This window comes from Erpetoichthys calabaricus, chromosome 3 (assembly GCF_900747795.2).
Source record: "Erpetoichthys calabaricus chromosome 3, fErpCal1.3, whole genome shotgun sequence".
In the NCBI taxonomy this organism is placed as follows: Eukaryota; Metazoa; Chordata; class Cladistia; order Polypteriformes; family Polypteridae; genus Erpetoichthys; species Erpetoichthys calabaricus.
Window position 1 is genome coordinate 270,815,895 of NC_041396.2, and position 18,251 is coordinate 270,834,145.

At 40.9% G+C, this 18,251-nt stretch overlaps 1 protein-coding gene across 1 annotated transcript in view; it reads left to right on the forward strand.

Moving 5' to 3' along the window:
- The first annotated feature begins 4,082 nt into the window (after window positions 1–4,082).
- The window catches only part of ufsp1 (UFM1-specific peptidase 1 (non-functional)), a 42,170-nt gene continuing 28,001 nt past the window's right edge, over window positions 4,083–18,251 (forward strand). Inside the window, exon 1 of the mRNA XM_028798285.2 lies at window positions 4,083–4,170. The gene's annotated coding sequence lies outside the window, so the exon portion shown is untranslated. The remainder of the gene's footprint in view (window positions 4,171–18,251) is intronic.

Genomic DNA, 18,251 nt, shown 5'->3' on the forward strand with positions numbered 1-18,251 from the left:
CAGCTTCAGAAAGAAAGTGGTTAATATTTAACCATGAGTTCTTGCTATTGTCTGGTCCGCCTGTCACTTCCGCCATTATTTAGCTTTCTGTCCTTTCACCACCATCACAGACCACAAACCCCTGGTTGGTCTTAAAAAGCTTCCTTTAGTTTAAGATCCCACAGGATCAAGGGCCCGATGGTCTATTCAGTTAGATCTCCTATGACTGGCATGTTATCCATCACGATGAAGCTAAGCATCTTAATGCTGATGCTCTGTCTCGGCGCCCACCTGACCCTTCCCAGATTGCTCTGTCACCATTACGCATCACTTCAGCAACTCCAACTGTAACATCTTCAGCCCAGGCAGATGTTGCCTCAGCACTCAATCATCTCCAGTCAGTACTTCTGAAAGTCCTACATCACAGCCAATTTCAACCACTAGTCTTGTGCACATTCAAGGATATTGGAACATTGTTGAGCAGCAACAGAAGGACCCTGATATCACAACTGTCCTCTCTTGGCTGGAGAAGGGACACTGACCCCCTCCCTGGAGACTGCTTGATGCATCCCCTCATCTAAGGAAACTATGGTAAAAGTTTGGTCATCTTCTAATAGATAATGGACTGTTGTATCAGCACCTGTGCCAACCCTCTCACAGAGCAGTTAAACAAATTAGAATTCCTACATCACTGATTCCCCACATACTCCATTATGTTCTGGGACACCCTGCAGCTGGTCATTCTGGAATGGCCAAGACAATGGATGGAGCAACACAGTCCTTTTACCTGGCCCTACATGTCTTCAGACATTGCTAATTACTGCCAACAATGTGCTGCTTGTCAGTCCAGGTGGTCCCCTGTACCTCGCCCACAAGCTGCTTTGGTTTCTATCTCACCTGAGTGGCCATTCCAGATTGTTGATGCTGATATAATAGAGCTTCCAGCTTTCACAAAAGGTCACCGCTATGTTTTAGTGCTGATGGATCTTTATGCTGAATTTGTCAGTCTTCATCTGTAAAAGGATCAGACTGCTGTCTCGGTTGCACATTGCATTTTTGAACTGTTTATCTAACAACATGGAATTCCTGAAGCTCTGCACTGAGGCCAAGGTCATCAATTTGGGTAGGACCTCATAAAACACCTTTGAAACTTGTCAGTTTGTAAGCTTTGCTCTTCTCCCTGTCACACACAGTGTGATGGAGCAGTGGAACCGCACCTTAAAAGAGGAACTGGCTAAACATCTGTTTGACTTTCAGTAGGTCAAGAATGGCATTCTTGGCATTGGCATGTAACACAACAACCCATGCCAGCATAGGTTTCACACCTTTATTTTTGGCTCATGGGCAGGAGGCCTGATGTCCACTTAACATATTTAATCATGAAATCGGCTGGCACCCCTGCAGCATATGCAGCCAAACTGAAGGCACGACTGACAAATGCTTACAGATCTGCAACTGCCTTTAGAAAGAAAGCACAACAATAACAGCTTTTCTACTACAATTGCCGTGCAACATACTGTACATGGGCGCCCATAGAGTGCAGGTTAGTGTGGGGGCACAACAAGATTGCCAGAATCGGAGAACCTTAGTAGACGAACAGGAGCAGAGTGATGAAGAAGGTCACTGATGTAGTCTGGTGCAAGGCCATTTAAAGCTTTGAGGCTGTAAAGAGAATTTTATACTCGATCCTGTAAGACACAGGGAGCCAGTGAGGGCAAAGGATGATGGGTGGTATGTGCTCGCTGTTGGTGGTTAGTGTAAAGACTCTTGCAACAGGGTTTTGAATTAGAAGATTTGAAGGGACATCTGCCAGTAGGGAGTTGTAATAATCGATGCAAGATGTGATAAAAGCTTGGACAAGTTTCTCTGCATTAGAAAAGGAGAGGAATGAGCAAACATGGGATATGTTACAGAGGTGCAATTAAGAAAGTTTCTTAATGTGGTTAATGTGGGCAGAATAAGAAAGAGAGGAATCAAAAATGACAGATTCCTTGCATTAGAAGAAGGTCTGATGAGATCACCATCAAGAGTGACTGAAAAGAAGTTCATTTTCTTGAGTTGTGTTTCAGTGCCAATTTGCAGGAGTTCAGTTTTGTTGCAGATTAATTTTAAAGAGTTGTGCTCCATCCAGATTTTAATTTCGCAGAGGCAAGTTGTGAGCTGAGAAAGCCTGATGAAGTTTCATTTTTAACATTGAAATAGAGTTGAGTATCATCTGCATAAAAATGATAACCCAGTCCAAAGCTACAAATAATATGGCCAAAGTAAAGCATATACTGTAGATACAGAAGAATAGAGGGCCGAGGACAGAGCCCTGAGGAAGTCCTTGTGTGACTGGTGCTGAGCTGGAGCTGCTGGTGCCAAGACTAATAAACTCTTCCCTATCAGTCAGATAGGACTTAAACCACTGGAGGACAGTGCCAGAGATACCCAGCATGTTCTCCATTCTGGACGGTAGAATGTCATGTCTGACAGTGTCAAATGCTGCACTGAGGTCTAACAGAGTTAATATGCTGGTTTGTCCAGAGTCTGCTGCCATAGCAAATCATTGGTTACCCGAATGTCCATCCATCCATCCATTTCCCGCTGAATCCGAACACAGGGTCACGGGGGGTCTGCTGGAGCCAATCCCAGCCAACACAGGGCACAAGGCAGGAACCAATCCCGGGCAGGGTGCCAACCCACCGCAGGACACACACAAACACACCCACACATCAAGCACACACTAGGGCCAATTTAGAATCGCCAATCCACCTAACCAGCATGTCTTTGGACTGTGGGAGGAAACCCACGCAGACATGGGGAGAACATGCAAACTCCACGCAGGGAGGACCCGGGAAGTGTACCCAGGTCCCCAGATCTCCCAACTGCGAGGCAGCAGCACTACCCACTGAGCCACCGTGCCACCCGTTACCCGAATGTGACTGGTGAAAATTTAGAAAAGGAACTGGATGGAGTGGGAAGACAAGGAAAGATATAAACAGATGATGGATTTATGTTAGTTGAATTATTTAGATCTTTAATTTTATTACAGAAAATGTGGAGGAATTTTTCACAGACTTCAGTAGTAGAAGGATTTTGGGCCAGATGCAGTTTGAAGTAATTTATTAACCACAGAGAACAAAACCCTTGAGTTATCATGGCCAGATTCTTTTATTTTTGTCATAATGTGTGTTCTTGGCTGTAGTTAGTGCATCCCTGTAAGCCTTTTGGTGGTCAGAAAAAGCCTGGATGTGCACGGTGAGGCCAGTCTTGCGTGACATTCTCTCAAGGCATTGGTCAGCTGCTTTTATAGGCCATAACTCAGAATTGTACCATGAAGCTGAGCGCTTAAAGGAAACCTCTTTATGCTTTAAAGGAGCTGTTTTATCTATTGCTGAAAGAAAGGCTGTGTTATAATAGTTAATGAGACTATCTAGTAATGATGGAATGGAGAAGACAGAAAAAGATCAGAAATTGAACTCGCAAGGATAGAGGGACAGATATTTTAAGGTTTCTGAAAGAAAAATTACATTTACAGGTGAGAGGAAATGAAACAGTGAAAAGTACTGTTTTATGGTCAGAGAGCCCCAAATTACTGCTATAAGTGTTGCCGACAGATAAGCCACATGTGCAGGTCGGGTCCAATATATGATCACCAGAGTAGTTATAAAAATTAAGAATAGGAATTAATTTCTCAGCTTACACATGTAGTAATGTCAATATGGATGTTGAAATCACCAAGAAGAACGAGTCTCTGCGAAAGGGAACTTAAGTGGGTTAATAATTCACTCAGGTCAGATAAAAAAAAAAATGGTACTTTGGGGGAAGATAGAGAACAATGAGTAAGACGGGACCTGAGTTAGTCATCGACAGCTTTAAAATATCCATCTAATTGCCTGCCAATTCAGTGCAGTGTTGTGCTCTACCAAGGATTCGGGAGCAAAGCAGCTTTAAAATATCCCCGAATTGAATAAATGCGTAATAATTTTGCAGTGCACTTTTAGTAGTGTTATTTGTTTTTTTTGGGGTGGGGGGGTGGTAGAACTTCACATTATATTACATCCACCCATGGGGGGGGGGGTAGAACTTCACATTATATTACATCCACCCATGAGCAGAGAGTGCGTGGCTTGGTTCCCCGGAACCTTTGTTGTTGTGCCTTAGTGGCGCATCGGAACATAAGCGCCGGCACGCTGGATAGGCCGAACGGTAAGGCTCGCGCGTGTGTCTGGTCACTGTTGAGACCATTTTTTTTGCAAATTTAGAATTGTAAAGTTAATTTGTATTTTGTGTTTCGAATGCATAACACTGTCCGCGTTGTTTACAATCTTTTCTTCTTGTCCTATTCAAAATTTACATTATTCTAGCAACTTCACGGTGCATTACATTATTTCCTAGTCATCACGGCTGACTGGTGCTGCGAAGTACTTGAACCAGAATTCATTGTGCTTCTAGTCCAGTATCAAGTCACAAGGCTAACAGTTTACAGAAGCTTGTTGCAGTCCACACAGTTCTGCAATCGATTAAGATACCGTAAAACGCATTTCGTTTTGCGACAAACTGAATTTTAAATATTGTCGTAATGTACTCAATGTGGAACATTTTGAATCAACGCTAATGTAGTAGACTACGCCGCTAGTTTCTTTTTTTAAGACGTAACAAATGCTAATTAAGCACAATATGCAAGATGCCCCGAATTGAGATGAAAATAAGATAAGAAAAGAAAAAATGTTTAATATCTTATGTCACAACCTGATCCCCGCACGCATGCTTATTGAAATCCTACATGCGGTAAATTGTGCGTTGAACAATTTGACGGCGTGTGTGATGTAATTACCGAGGCACTGACACATTCCGCGTTCGCTTAATAAAGAAAAGAAAAAAAATCCAGCCAACACAGGGCGCAAGGCAGTAACAAATCCCGGTCAGGGTGCCAGCCCACCGCAGGGCACACACACCAAGCACACAGTAGAGACAATTTAGGACCGCCAATGCACCTTACCTGCATGTCTTTGGACTGTGGGAGGAAACCCATGCAGACACGGGGAGAACATGCAAACACCACGCAGGGAAGACCCTGGAAGAACCCAGGTCCCCTTACTGAGACAGCAGCGCTTACCACTGCGCCACCGTGTTAGGATATAGTGGGTTGGATAATGGATGGATGGAAAAAAAAACAACTAAACATTCCACTTTTACGCCACGGCCAATTCACAATTGAAAGTAATGAAATATATAATGTATCCATTACATTTTGCACTCTCATTGCAGTTTCCCTCAATGGACAATTTGTGTTTGTTTTAAAATAGCTTTAGTTATTAATGCTCATTAATAACATGAACATTTGTTTAAGGCAGGGGTGGGCAGATTCAGTCCTGGAGGGCTGCGGTGGTTGCAGGTTTTTGTTCCAACCCAGTTGCTTAATTAAAAACCAATCCTTGTCAATTATTTAATTGCATGGCTTGCTAGTGCTTTAACTCTGCCATGTCAGGTCATTCTCATATCCTAGATTTATTTTCCTTTCTAAGGATATCTTCCAAGTATTTAATTAAACCAAATAGTGCATGATAAATACACACAGGTGTAAATGAAAACAAGCTAAATGGAGAAATGCTGGTCTCTTTTGTCATTTGCATGGTATTGCTAATTAGGAGCAGTTAAAAACCAAGAATACCGCTGTTTAACACTAAAATAAGCAATAAGGGTTCAAAATCTTAATGAGCGAGACAACTAAAGTGAAGCTGAAGTGTTACTTGAGCAATAAGAGCTTCTTATTAAGCAATTGGGTTGGAGAAAAAACCTGCAGCCACTGCGGCCCTCCAGGACTGAATCTGCCCACCCCTGGTTTAAGGCATCAGTTTTACAAAACCTAATGTAGCCCACCAGATTTATAGAAATAAATTGCTCTTTTTCATGAAAGGTAAACAATGTAACATTGGTTTGCATTGCATTGTGGTGAGTTTCTCCTATGCCATTGTTAATTGTGATTGCCCACTTTAAGGTTAGAAGATTAGAACAATCTAGACGAGAACAGGCCATTCAGACCAGCAAAGCTCACCAGTCCTATCCACTTAATTCTTCCAAAAAATCATCTAGTTGAGGTTTAAAAGTCATTAAAGGTTTACTGTCTGTCACGCTACTTGGTAGCTTATTCCAAGTGTCTATGATTCTGTGTGTGAAGAGAAACTTCCAAATGTTTGTGCGAAACAAGTTTCCAACTGTGTCTCCCTGTTCTTGTTGAACTCATTTTAAAATACCAGTCTTGGTCCACTGGACTAATTCCCTTCATAACTTTAAACACTTCAGTCACGTGTCCTCTTAATCTTCTTTTTCTTAAACTGAAAAGTCTCAGATTTTTCAATCTTTCCTCATAATTCATTCACTGTAGTCCTGGGATCAGCCTAGTCAATCCTCTCTGGAACTTTTCTAGTGCTGCTATACCCTTTTTGTAGACTGAAGACCAAAACTGCACACAGTACTGCAGATGAGGCCGCACTAGTGTGTTATAAAGCTTGAGTATTACCTCTTTGGACTTGTACTCTACACATCAGGGCACTGTATAACCATTCTGTGAGCCTTCTTAATGGCTTTTGAACACTGTCTGGATGTTGATAGTACGGTTGTACACCTTCTCATAATGTGTACTCTCGATTTTCCGACTGCCCATTGTGTATTCAAACCTATCAGTTTTTTTTCCTATGTGAAATACTTTACATTTCCTGACATTAAATTTCATCAGCCACAGATCTGCCAAAGCCTGTATGCTGTCCAAGTCGCTCTGTAATGATTCAGTGGTTTGAGATTATGTGCCACCTATCTTGGTATCATCTGCAAACTTAACCAGTTTGTTATTTATATTCCTACCTAAATCATTCAGATATATTAAAAATAGTAGTGGCCTTAGCACTGACCCCTGTGAAACACCACTCTTAATATCGGCCAATTCTGCACCCAACTACAAACACCACCCTGAGCTCCAAGTTCTTATAGTTTGATGCCCAACCTCATGTGGCACCTTACCAAATACTTTCTGAAAGTCCAGATAATTAATATCATAAGCTCCACTCTGATCATATCCTTTTGTTGCTTCCTTATACTGTAGAATTCCAGCCTCATAGTAAAACAGGACCTCCCTCTTCTGAACCCATGCTGACTGTTCAGAAAAACTCCTGCACTTGCCATGTGCTGCTCAATCTTATCCGTCACAATTTCTTCCATTGATTTTCCTGTGATGCACGTTAAGCTTACTGACTAAGGTTATATAAAAAGAGTGACTGGGCAGATCCAAGCAACTATCTATAATATTCCTTTTGCGTTTGAAACGGAAATTACGTATGATCACGCGATATGGAAATTACGTATGATCACGCGATATGGAAATTACGTATGATCACGCGATATGGAAATTATGTGTGACAACAGAACATATTATAATACAGGAACTAATCACTTCGTTTGTGGGTGCCATTTTTATATCGTCTTTACGAATTGTTATTATTTGTGTGAGAGTTATTTTACTGATATTGAAAAGAAGTAAACACACCATAGAAGTACACCCCGCGTCGTCCTCTCTCAGCCCTCCTCTCTGGACTACAGCGCTGACCCGTCCGCTGCCAGGTGCGTTCTGACAGAGTTTTATTTATTCGTCCACGTGACTGTCACGGAAACTGCCCCATTGTAACTTTTTTTTAGTTGGTAGTACTTGATAGTAGAAGAGATCAGGAAAACAGCTTTGCGTCTTTCTACTTTTTAACTGTGACGAGCTGTAAATAATGTGCGTGAGAACAAAGTGGACGCTGGGAGGCGCGGAATGTAGGGCTGCTCTGCGGGGTCGAGAGCTTCGCAGTTTCGAGCAGCGTCCTCTCTTCTTGCACTGTTTGTGACACTTCAAGTGCCCTGTTGGCTCCTGAGAGAGTGGAAATCTTTGCGAGTGAGTGTGAGAGGCACCATCGAAGCAGGACTCTGTAAATTACCCTGCACTACTACTTACTGTCCCTTAAGGTGAGTTCGGGTCACTAAAACCTCGCAACATTCAAAGTTCCTTTTGTGATGAATTATTTTAAGAAGTAAATCACAGGCACGTAGTGCAAGGTTGTCAGGCAGAAATTTAGACGATCACATAGAAAATGTAATTTCTATACCACAGTGGTCGTGTAGCGCCTTTCACAAGGGATCTACTACCGAGAGATGATCCAAATACATTATAGCTACTGTTAGTACTACTTACCTGTTGTGTTATAGTGCCTTTAAAATGTAGTTTACCCCAAACCACTCCAGTAGTGCTCAATGTATCTTTACTTCTTAAATGTTAATGTTTTACTGTTTAATAACTTATAGACTACATTTTATTTTTTCCCCTTGCACTCAGTGAGCGAAGCCACTGGGTAATCAACTAGTAAACTATACAAATTTGCTATTTTCCAGTCCTTTGGAATCTCCCCAGTGTACAGTGACTTCATAAAAAAATATACGTGTTAAGGGTTTATATATGTACTCACTAGCCTCCTTAACAACTCAATGGTAAATATCTGGTCCTGATGATTTGTTTGATTTCAGCCTATTTAATCTGAGCAGCACTTCTCCAGCTACAGTTTCCAAATCCCTCAGTACCTCCTTAGTAGTCCTGTTTACCACTGGGAGGTTATCTATTTCCTTACTTTTGAAGACCTCAGGAAAAAATGCAGTTTAGAATGTTCATTATTTCACTGTCTGTATCTTTTAATTCCCCTTTACTATCCCTGATGTACTTCACCTCCTCCTTGACTGTTCTTTTACTACTAAAATACTGAAAGAATCTCTTTGGGTCGTCTTTTGTTTTATCTGCTATTAGCTGTCCCCAGCGGCTCTGCCTACATAGTAGTGAAACAGGACAAACTTTTTAAAAATCAACAAAAAAAAAAAGTAATAATTTGTATTGAGAAGCAGTGGCGTAGCTGGGGGTGGGCGGAAGGGGAGGTCCACTCCGGGCGGCATTATTGACCAAAAGGCTCAGTACAATTTGTGTGTTTGGAAAAATATCACTCATGAATGAAAAAAAGTAAAATTCGCTGATTTTTATCCACAAATGCTTCAAAAATAATTTTCAGACTGTCCTTCTGTTTTGGCATCAGACACAGCAGTTGAAATTTATGAGGTAATAGCAAAAATAAAAATTAAACATTACACCGATAATAATTTCTAGGAAGATGAACAACTAATTTACAATTTATAGTTTCGTATCGTTATCAATCCAAATGCGTTCTTGCTCTGCGCAGAAAACATCCCCACCTATCACTTGTACACTACACTGGTTCTAATTTTCACAGCGTAATTAGATAGATAGATTTATATTAAACTAATAATTTGAACACGGCATATCATTGCGTCTATACTATATTCTTGTCTAGTTGATGAATATAAATTATATATGAAAAATCATTGTTGTTTCTCTATATATGAATAAATCTATGCAAAATTTATCTTAATTTTTCTCTATACGTCATTTTAATTTTTTCTTTAAATAGGTTAACATATTCAGATATGTTGAAGGGCAGCAAATTGAAGCTCCACTCCACCCCGAGCGGCACGAACTGGAGCTACGCCACTGTTGAGAAGAATTTATTTTGATAGCTTTCATATCTGAGGGCATCTTGATGAATGGGGGCGAGAATGTAGCTGTGATCTCTTTGCCAAAAATGTAAAAAGTGTCTCTGGCCAAGCGGTAGGTACGCTCCAACTCAAAACGTTGCCACTGTGTCTGCTCGTGTTCAGTTCTGACGGGAGAACGTCCCCTGCATGGGGAGAAGAGCACGTGGCCTTGATATCTCTGCTAATGAGCAGGTACCCACATGTAGCTGTGATCTCTCTCTCAAAAACGTCAAATGTTATGCTTTAACAATCTCTAGATGATGATGTCTGATGAACAAACAGGTATTGCTAGCTAAGCGGAGGCCAGGTACACTCCAATACATGGCGAGAGGTAGAGCGACTCAAACGGAGGCTGGCACGTGAGTGAGGATGGCCCCTCTGAACTCCTGAGGTCCTGCTTCCCCCTCCCCTCGGCCTGCAGCCTGTCTCTCGGATTCGCACCAATAAATTGGTGCCACAACCGAACCATGATACTTAGTGCAATGAGAGAAGTCGCAAAATCAACCGGAATGTTCAAGCAAATTATAGAAAGAAAAAAAAAAACGATCTAAATCCGTTAAGTAGTTCTCTCGTGAAAAGCGGACAGACATGCAGACAGATGTAAGATTTTATATACAGTATAGAGAAAGATATTCCTCTCTAACTGTCTTTTTACCTCCCTAATATCCTTCTTAATGGCTCTTTAATCCATTCTCAATTCCAGTTGTTGCAATCAGGTCACAGGTTGAAAGATTCTAGAATAAAATGCCACCGGGTTCAAATCCTCCTTCACTGCAACTGCTATTAATCTTCTAAAAATGTTCAGTTTTACATGTTACAATTTTATATCAAGGTCAGTTTTGCATTTTGGGTGTGAACTGTTATCATTTGAATCAATCATTAGTGAATTCTAAATGTTGATTTGATTTTTATGTGTAATATGTTTAATGTTTTACAGTAAGTGCTCACTGCTGTATCATATTTATTTGTAATAGGTTTATGTTCTCTGTGATGTTTTTAATGTTATGTTGTGGTGTCTCTACAAAACCTGCTGAGAAACAAAACTACTGAGGCAAAATGTAATTGAATTTAAAAGCTATAAAATTAAAATATTCTTGAGTAACAGACCAGAATTAAAACAGCATCAAATAGTTCAGTTTATGATTAACAGCACATGAACAGAGTGCAGTGAAATTCTTACTTAAATGTCTTACCAAATCACCAGCGTCGTTTGTGTGCACACTCCTCATCTAATGTGAATATTTTTATTGACATACAGTAAATAAATACTGTCAGTTAATTTTGATAACTTTTTTAAAAAAAAAGGAAACACTTTTTCATACATTTTTTATTGAATAAATGAATGGTAATTTAAAAAATTATAAAAGTGAAATATGTGGGAACTGTTTTTCAAAAAAAGAGTCAAATGAGTAGAAAATCAGTAAGCATAAAGATATGTGAATGGCAAATGCATTAAAGTAGCACAATAATACAGTGAAAATGGCCAACAATGGGGCTGTGTTGAAAATTATTAGGGAAAGGGGTAAAAAAAGATATTTTCAGACTTTTGCCTCAGGTTGGGGCCATGCGCTTATAGCACGTTTCTGTACCCACCACACCGAACTGCCTGGATTGAGACCCGAGTGTAGTGGGGTGACACCTCAGCACCACACTGGAACTGTGTGCTGTTTATTTAAAAAAATGTTATCCTAGGTTTTGAACACAATAAACATGAATTATTAAATTTGTCAAAAATGGGGTGATGTTGCTTTAGCTTTATGATCAATAAAATTGTGCATTCAAAAAGATAGCATTCAGAGTCAGAGTTATGTAGCAATATGCCATAAACATCTTGTTATATTTAAATTGATGTTTCCTAGTCAGTCCCTTAACATTTATTCGCAACACTATTTCTATATCACCTTTTCTTACAAGTGTAGCTGAAATTGCGCTACAAAATTATAGTAGCAAAGGAAATTGAAGGCATTATAAAAGTAAGTAAGAAGCAATGGAGATGTCCTTGTCCTTTTTAATAAACTAGCTGACACAGCTGAAATACCCGAGCGGAAAATTGTTTTTTTTTTTTTTTTTTTTTTTTTTTTTTTTGTTTGAGAAAAATATAATTAAAAAAAACCAACTTTAAAAATAAATTAACAAACAATGAAGACTCACTAATGTGCTTGTCTTGTATGTATGTTATCATCCAGCTGACGCTCGGAACCAGCCAACTCTATTTAATTTCAAAAGCAGCAGGGGCGCAGTGATGCTTAAACATAAAGAATGCTGGCAGTCCCCTCCAGTTCGCCCTCTGGTGGTCGTTCTGAGTGTCAACTGGATCATAACATGCATACAAGACCGCAAGATCACACCCCACCCGGTTCATTTCACCCTACAGTATTTTTAGTTCACCAATGAGAAACGTCTACCAAGTCTCATGAAAATCGCTCCAGCCATTCGGAAGTTATGCTGGAACATACAGTTTATCCGGAAAGTATTCACAGCGCATCACTTTTTCCACCTTTTGTTATGTTACAGCCTTATTCCAAAACTAGTCATTTAGCCCGTTACAATAACAGGCGCTAGAACAGTAGTGCATAAACATTAGTAGGAACAGTCTATATTAAATGGCAAGGGACTTTGACCTCATTCTTTTTGTTGGTCGTATTTTTCTTTCTTTCAGCCTTTCTTTTGTTGATGTTTACTTGCTGAGCTGACCGTTCTTCGTGGGCTGCCGCCGTGTATTGTGTGTCTTTAATTTTCTGTGACAGTAATACTGTCTTGTACAGCTCTATTCAATAAGGGTGCGCACAAAAAGGCGAGCTTCAAAAGGGCGACCTCAATTGAGTGTGGCGAATAAAGGCGTTCGTAGATAATTTAGTTCAAATGGCTCTGGAATATGTGAAGAGCAACAAAGGTGCAGATCTTTATTTACGCGCGCCTTTATTCGCTGTGCCCAATTGAGGTCGCCCTTTTGAGGCTCGCCTTTTTGTGCGCGCCCTTATTGAAGGATACCGTCTTGTACGTCCGTGATATACCTTTAATTTTCTCTGGCGGTAATACAGGCGTGCGCGTCGGTAATATGCGTTTAATCTCCTCCGACAGTAATACTGGCTTGTATGTGGCTGTAATATGCGTCACTTTATTGTGTACCTTTAATTTCCTCTCGCAGTAATACTGGTTTGTATTTCCGTAAAACGCCTCTAACTTTCTCTGACAGTAATATCGCGCATTGCACCGTGCCCCGCGCATGCGCACTTCATCAGAAGACACCCACACACGGACACCTGAATGCACGTAGGGATTTTATATATATAGATGGATTAAATTCATTTTTTTCCTCGGAATTCTACACACAACACCCCATAATGACAACATGAAAAAAAGTTTACTTGAGGTTTTTGCAAATTTATTAAAAATAAAAAAACGGAGAAATCACATGTACATAAGTATTCACAGCCTTTGCTCAGTATTTTGTCGATGCACCTTTGGCAGCAATGACAGCCTCAAGTCTTTTTGAATATGATGCCACAAGCTTGGCACACCTATCCTTGGCCAGTTTCGCCCATTCCTCTTTGCAGCACCTCTCAAGCTCCATCAAGTTGGATGGGAAGCGTCGGTGCACAGCCATTTTAAGATCTCTCCAAAAATGTTCAATCGGATTCAAGTCTGGGCTCTGGCTGGGCCACTCAAGGACATTCACAGAGTTGTCCTGAAGCCACTCCTTTGATATCGTGGCTGTGTGCTTAGGGTCGTTGTCCTGCTGAAAGACGAACCGTCACCCCAGTCTGAGGTCAAGAGCGCTCTGGAGCAGGTTTTCATCCAGGATGTTTCTGTACATTGCTGCAGTCATCTTTCCCTTTATCCTGACTAGTCTCCCAGTTCCTGCTGTTGAAAACATCCCCACAGGATGATGATGCTGCCACCACCATGCTTCACTGTAGGGATGGTATTGGCCTGGTGATGAGTGGTGCCTGGTTTCCTCCAAACGTGACGCCTGGCATTCACACCAAAGAGTTCAATCTTCGTCTCATCAGATCAGAGAATTTTCTTTCTCGTGGTCTGAGAGTCCTTCAGGTGCCTTTTGGCAAACTCCAGGTGGGCTGCCGTGTTCCTTTTACTAAGGAGTTGCTTCTGTCTGGCCACTCTACCATACAGGCCTGATTGGTGGATTGCTGCAGAGATGGTTCTCCTTCTGGAAGGTTCTCCTCTCTCCACAGAGGACCTCTGGAGCTCTGATAGAGTGACCATTGGGTTCTTGGTCACCTCCCTGACTAAGGCCCTTTTCCCCCGATTGCTCAGTTTAGATGGCCGGCCAGCTCCAGGAAGAGTCCTGGTGGTTTCGAACTTCTTCCACTTACGGATGATGGAGGCCACTGTGCTCATTGGGAACTTCAAAGCAGCAGAAATTTTTCTGTAACCTTCCCCAGATTTGTGCCTCGAGACAATCCTGTCTCAGAGGTCCACAGACAATTCCTTTGACTTCATGCTTGGTTTGTGCTCTGACATGAACTGTCAACTGTGGGACCTTATATAGACAGGTGTGTGCCTTTCCAAATCATGTCCAATCAACTGAATTTACCACAGGTGGACTCCAATTAAGCTGCAGAAACATCTCAATGATGATCAGGGGAAACAATATGCACCTGAGCTCAATTTTGAGCTTTCATGGCAAAGGCTGTGAATACTTATGTACATGTGCTTTCTCAATTTTTTTATTTTTAATAAATTTGCAAAAATCTCAAGTAAACTTTTTTTATGTTGTCATTATGGGGTGTTGTGTGTAGAATTCTGAGGAATAAAATGAATTTAATCCATTTTGGAATAAGGCTGTAACATAACAAAATGTGGAAAAAGTGATGCACTGTGAATACTTTCCGGATGCACTGTACATACTTACACATACACACAAATTGACTTAATGAAACGGGACAAGCTTTAAAAAGCAATAGACGCTGGCAATGTATCTGATCGTGTTCTGCTCTGACGGAAAAGCGTTCCCCGTGTGGCGAAAAAAGCACATGCCCGTGATATCTCTGGCAATCAGCAGCTACCCTCTAAAACACATGTAGCTCTGATCTCTCTCGCTCAAAAAGTCAAACGTTACTCCTTAACAATCAGTAGATGATAATGTCTGTTGAACAAACGGGTATCGCTAGGTAAGCGGAGGCAAGGTACACTCCAACACGTGGCGAGACGTAGAGTAACTCGAACAGAGGCTGGCGAGAGAATGAGGAAGGCCCCGACCCCCTGCTCTCGGCCAACAGCCACTCTGTTGGATTTGCATAAATACATCGGTACCACAAGCAAACTATGGTACTTAGTTTGATAGAGAAATCACAAAATCAACCGGAAAGTTCAAGCAAATTATAGAAAACAACCAGATCTAAATCCGTTAAGTAATTCTCTTGTGAAAAGCAGACAGACATACAGACAGAACACGCTTGGACCGTTTTTTAGCGAGCACCTATGGGCCAAAGGTAACCTACATTCCAAATTTCAAGTCCTAAGTACTCATGGTTCAGGAGATTTCGTGATGAGTGACTCAGTGATATTTGGCTTTTTATATATATATATATATATATATATATATATATATATAATTTATTTATTTATTTATATGTGTATATTAGGGCTGCAACTAATGATTATTTTGGTAGTCGACTAATCGTTCAATTTATTTTTCGATTAGTCACGATTATTTCATGCCTGACTATTTTGAAGCCTGCGACCTGTGGTTGCACATCCTGTTCTGGACTCCAGGCCATGTCTTACCTCATCTGCTCACGTCTGTCAACCTGTGAATGTCACCCTGATGTCTCTGCATTAACATGATTAAAATTAATAATAATCAAAATAACCAGTGAAACATATGAATTTGAAAATAATCAGATGTTTTTATATTCGTGTGACCATCACAATATAAAAGAAATACATTAAACAGTGCAAACTGAAGTGCACATAATCTTTAAACAAAAGATGTGCATTTAAATTAACCAAAAAATACATTGTTAAAACTGAAACGTTTTTCATATTCTAGTAATAAATGACAAAATGTAGACATAAACTACTGTATATAATGTGTAAAGCCTGAAGTACAAAGATCAAATAAACACTTTCACAGAAGGTTCAAGGATGATACAATAGCTTCTGTGGTGCAGCGGTAGGAATTGCTGACTTATAATCAAGAGTCCCCAGGTTCAATCCTGACTGCCTCGTATATTTACTGTTTTGAGTAGTGAGTTGCTCTTATTGTTAATATTATACAGTAAACACATTTGATTTGCATCTGTAACAGCCACTGTATTAAATGTATAGTACTTGTAAAAGTTAACCTTTTTTTTTTTAACTTTTATTCTCTCAGTCACGATCACGATACATATTACCGCCCCCCCGCCCATGCGCCCCTGCCCCCCCAGGGTTCTGACGCTGTTAACTTTTTATCTGAAACTGGGAATAACTGTAGATGTGAGTGGTGCTTTGAGACAGTTGAACTGGGAATTCCCTGATCTGGATGGATAAAAGCTGACACACAAACGGTGGCAAATCTGCCTCCTTTGTCTCATTGTCACTTGATTTTTTTTATTCAATTTTATTGAGTGTTCCTGCTTACGCTGAATTAGTATGTGCCTTAAGGCCCGTGATGTCAAAGCCGCACTGACAAAAAAACAGAGACACAGGTATATATATTTGGAATTATTTATTTTATGACCTTATAGTACAATTCGGAAAACATTGTGGCACAGATGCAACATTATTCATATGAATTTGCGTACCTTCTTGCGGTTGTAATCAATTACCGTGTTTTTTTTTTTCCCCCGATCTTGCCCAGTCTGCACAGGACTCCAGGACATACAGAGGAAAGAATAGAATGTTCCTCTGCAAGGTGAGCCATGAACACTCTTCTTTTCTCAGTGGACCACGTAAATGCCTTGCACAGTACATGTGCTTTGATTGTCACCAGGTCAAGCTTTTTATAGCGCAAGCAACCCGGCCACCTGCGTGCTGCTGCTAGCACTGAATAAGCTCATGCCTTCTGGCGTCAGCGCGCAGCACCGGGGGAAAAAAAAAAAGAAAGAGACAAATATATATCACATTTTGAAGAAATCATTGTATGACCTGAATAGTACCAATCAGAAAACATCATCACACTAATGCAATATTATTTGAAAACGAACAGATCGGGTGTAAATTTGTTACTTGTAAAAGTTAGCTTTTTTACTTTTATTTTCTCAGTGTCATTCACGCTCTCCCTTCCCTCCTGATCTGACCCTAACTAACTAACAGCGCCAGCATAAATTCTCAAGAGACGGCGGCATCACATTTTCAGGATGCTTTCGTTTCAGATGTTCATGCATCGTGGTTGTGCTGCCGTGAAAAGAAAGCTCCGCTTTACATAATCCGCATTCAACTTTTTTTTCTTTTTCGGTGAAGTACTCCCACACTCTAGAAAGTTTCTGTCTCAGTTTTTTTCTGTCTCCTTCCCCCCTCCTCTATCCGACTTGCCATTGCAACCACGTTTATTTTCCTCTACATTCTTCTGCTCCTCAGATGATGTTCTTCGTTGGTAGGACTGTGTGCAGTCTTGACAAACAATAACAAATGATACTGCCCCAGACGTTCATGTAGTGCATTGCAGTTACAAAAACCAATGTGGTTCTTTGTGACTGGAGCCTCTATTGAAGGTTCTGTTTATGATGCGTCGACGATTTTATGTAATTGACGTTGTCGATTACGTCGACTAATTGTTGCAGCCCTAGTGTATATGTATTTATGTATATGTGTATATGTATGTATTGTAACAGTTGGGGGCGCTATTGCTCCCTTGAACCCTCAGGTACCACGCCAAACACCAGGTAAAAGTATAGTACTTCCTATTTTTATTATAATATTGTGCACTAAGCACCCTCCACTCCACACTACACATACAATACTCAATCCTAATACAATTCTCACTCCTCCTCCTCCCCCAGACACTTAGCCACTCTTCCTCCCAGCTCAGCTCAGTGTTCTGGTCTCTCACAGTCCTTTATATAGTCCGTGACCCGGAAATGTTTCCTCTCTCTCTCTCTCTCTCTCTCTCTCTCTCTCTCTCTCTCTCTCTCTCTCTCTCTCTCTCTCTCTCTCTCTCTCTCTCTCTCTCTCTCTCTCTCTGTGTCCATGTGACCGTGAACACTTCCGGGTCAGATAAAAAGCTCCTTTTTTTCAACCCGGAAGCATGTCGTTCCTTCTGGTCATGTGATCAGGACGTACCACCGGGTTATAGGGCATGTAGCATTCCGTAAGCCTCCCTACAGCGGCTCCTGGTGGTCCCCATGGTATCCAGCAGGGCTGTTTATAAAAACTACATGGTCCATGAGGCCCTGCTGGAATTCGGGGAGCCTCCATCCTGCTGGGAGGGCTCCACCTGGTGGTTTGGAGGTGTGGGCCGGAATATATGGCCGGCCATTCCTCACAGTATATGTATATGTATATATATATATATATATATATATATGTATATACAGTTAGGTCCATAAATATTTGGACAGAGACAACATTTTTCTTTTTTCAATTACTTTTGAGCCCCTGAAATGAAGGGATTGTGTTCAAAAAATGCTTTAGTTGCCTCACATTTTTCTGCAATCGTTTTGTTCACCCCACTGACTTAAAGCTGAAAGTCTGCACTTCAACTGCATCTGAGTTGT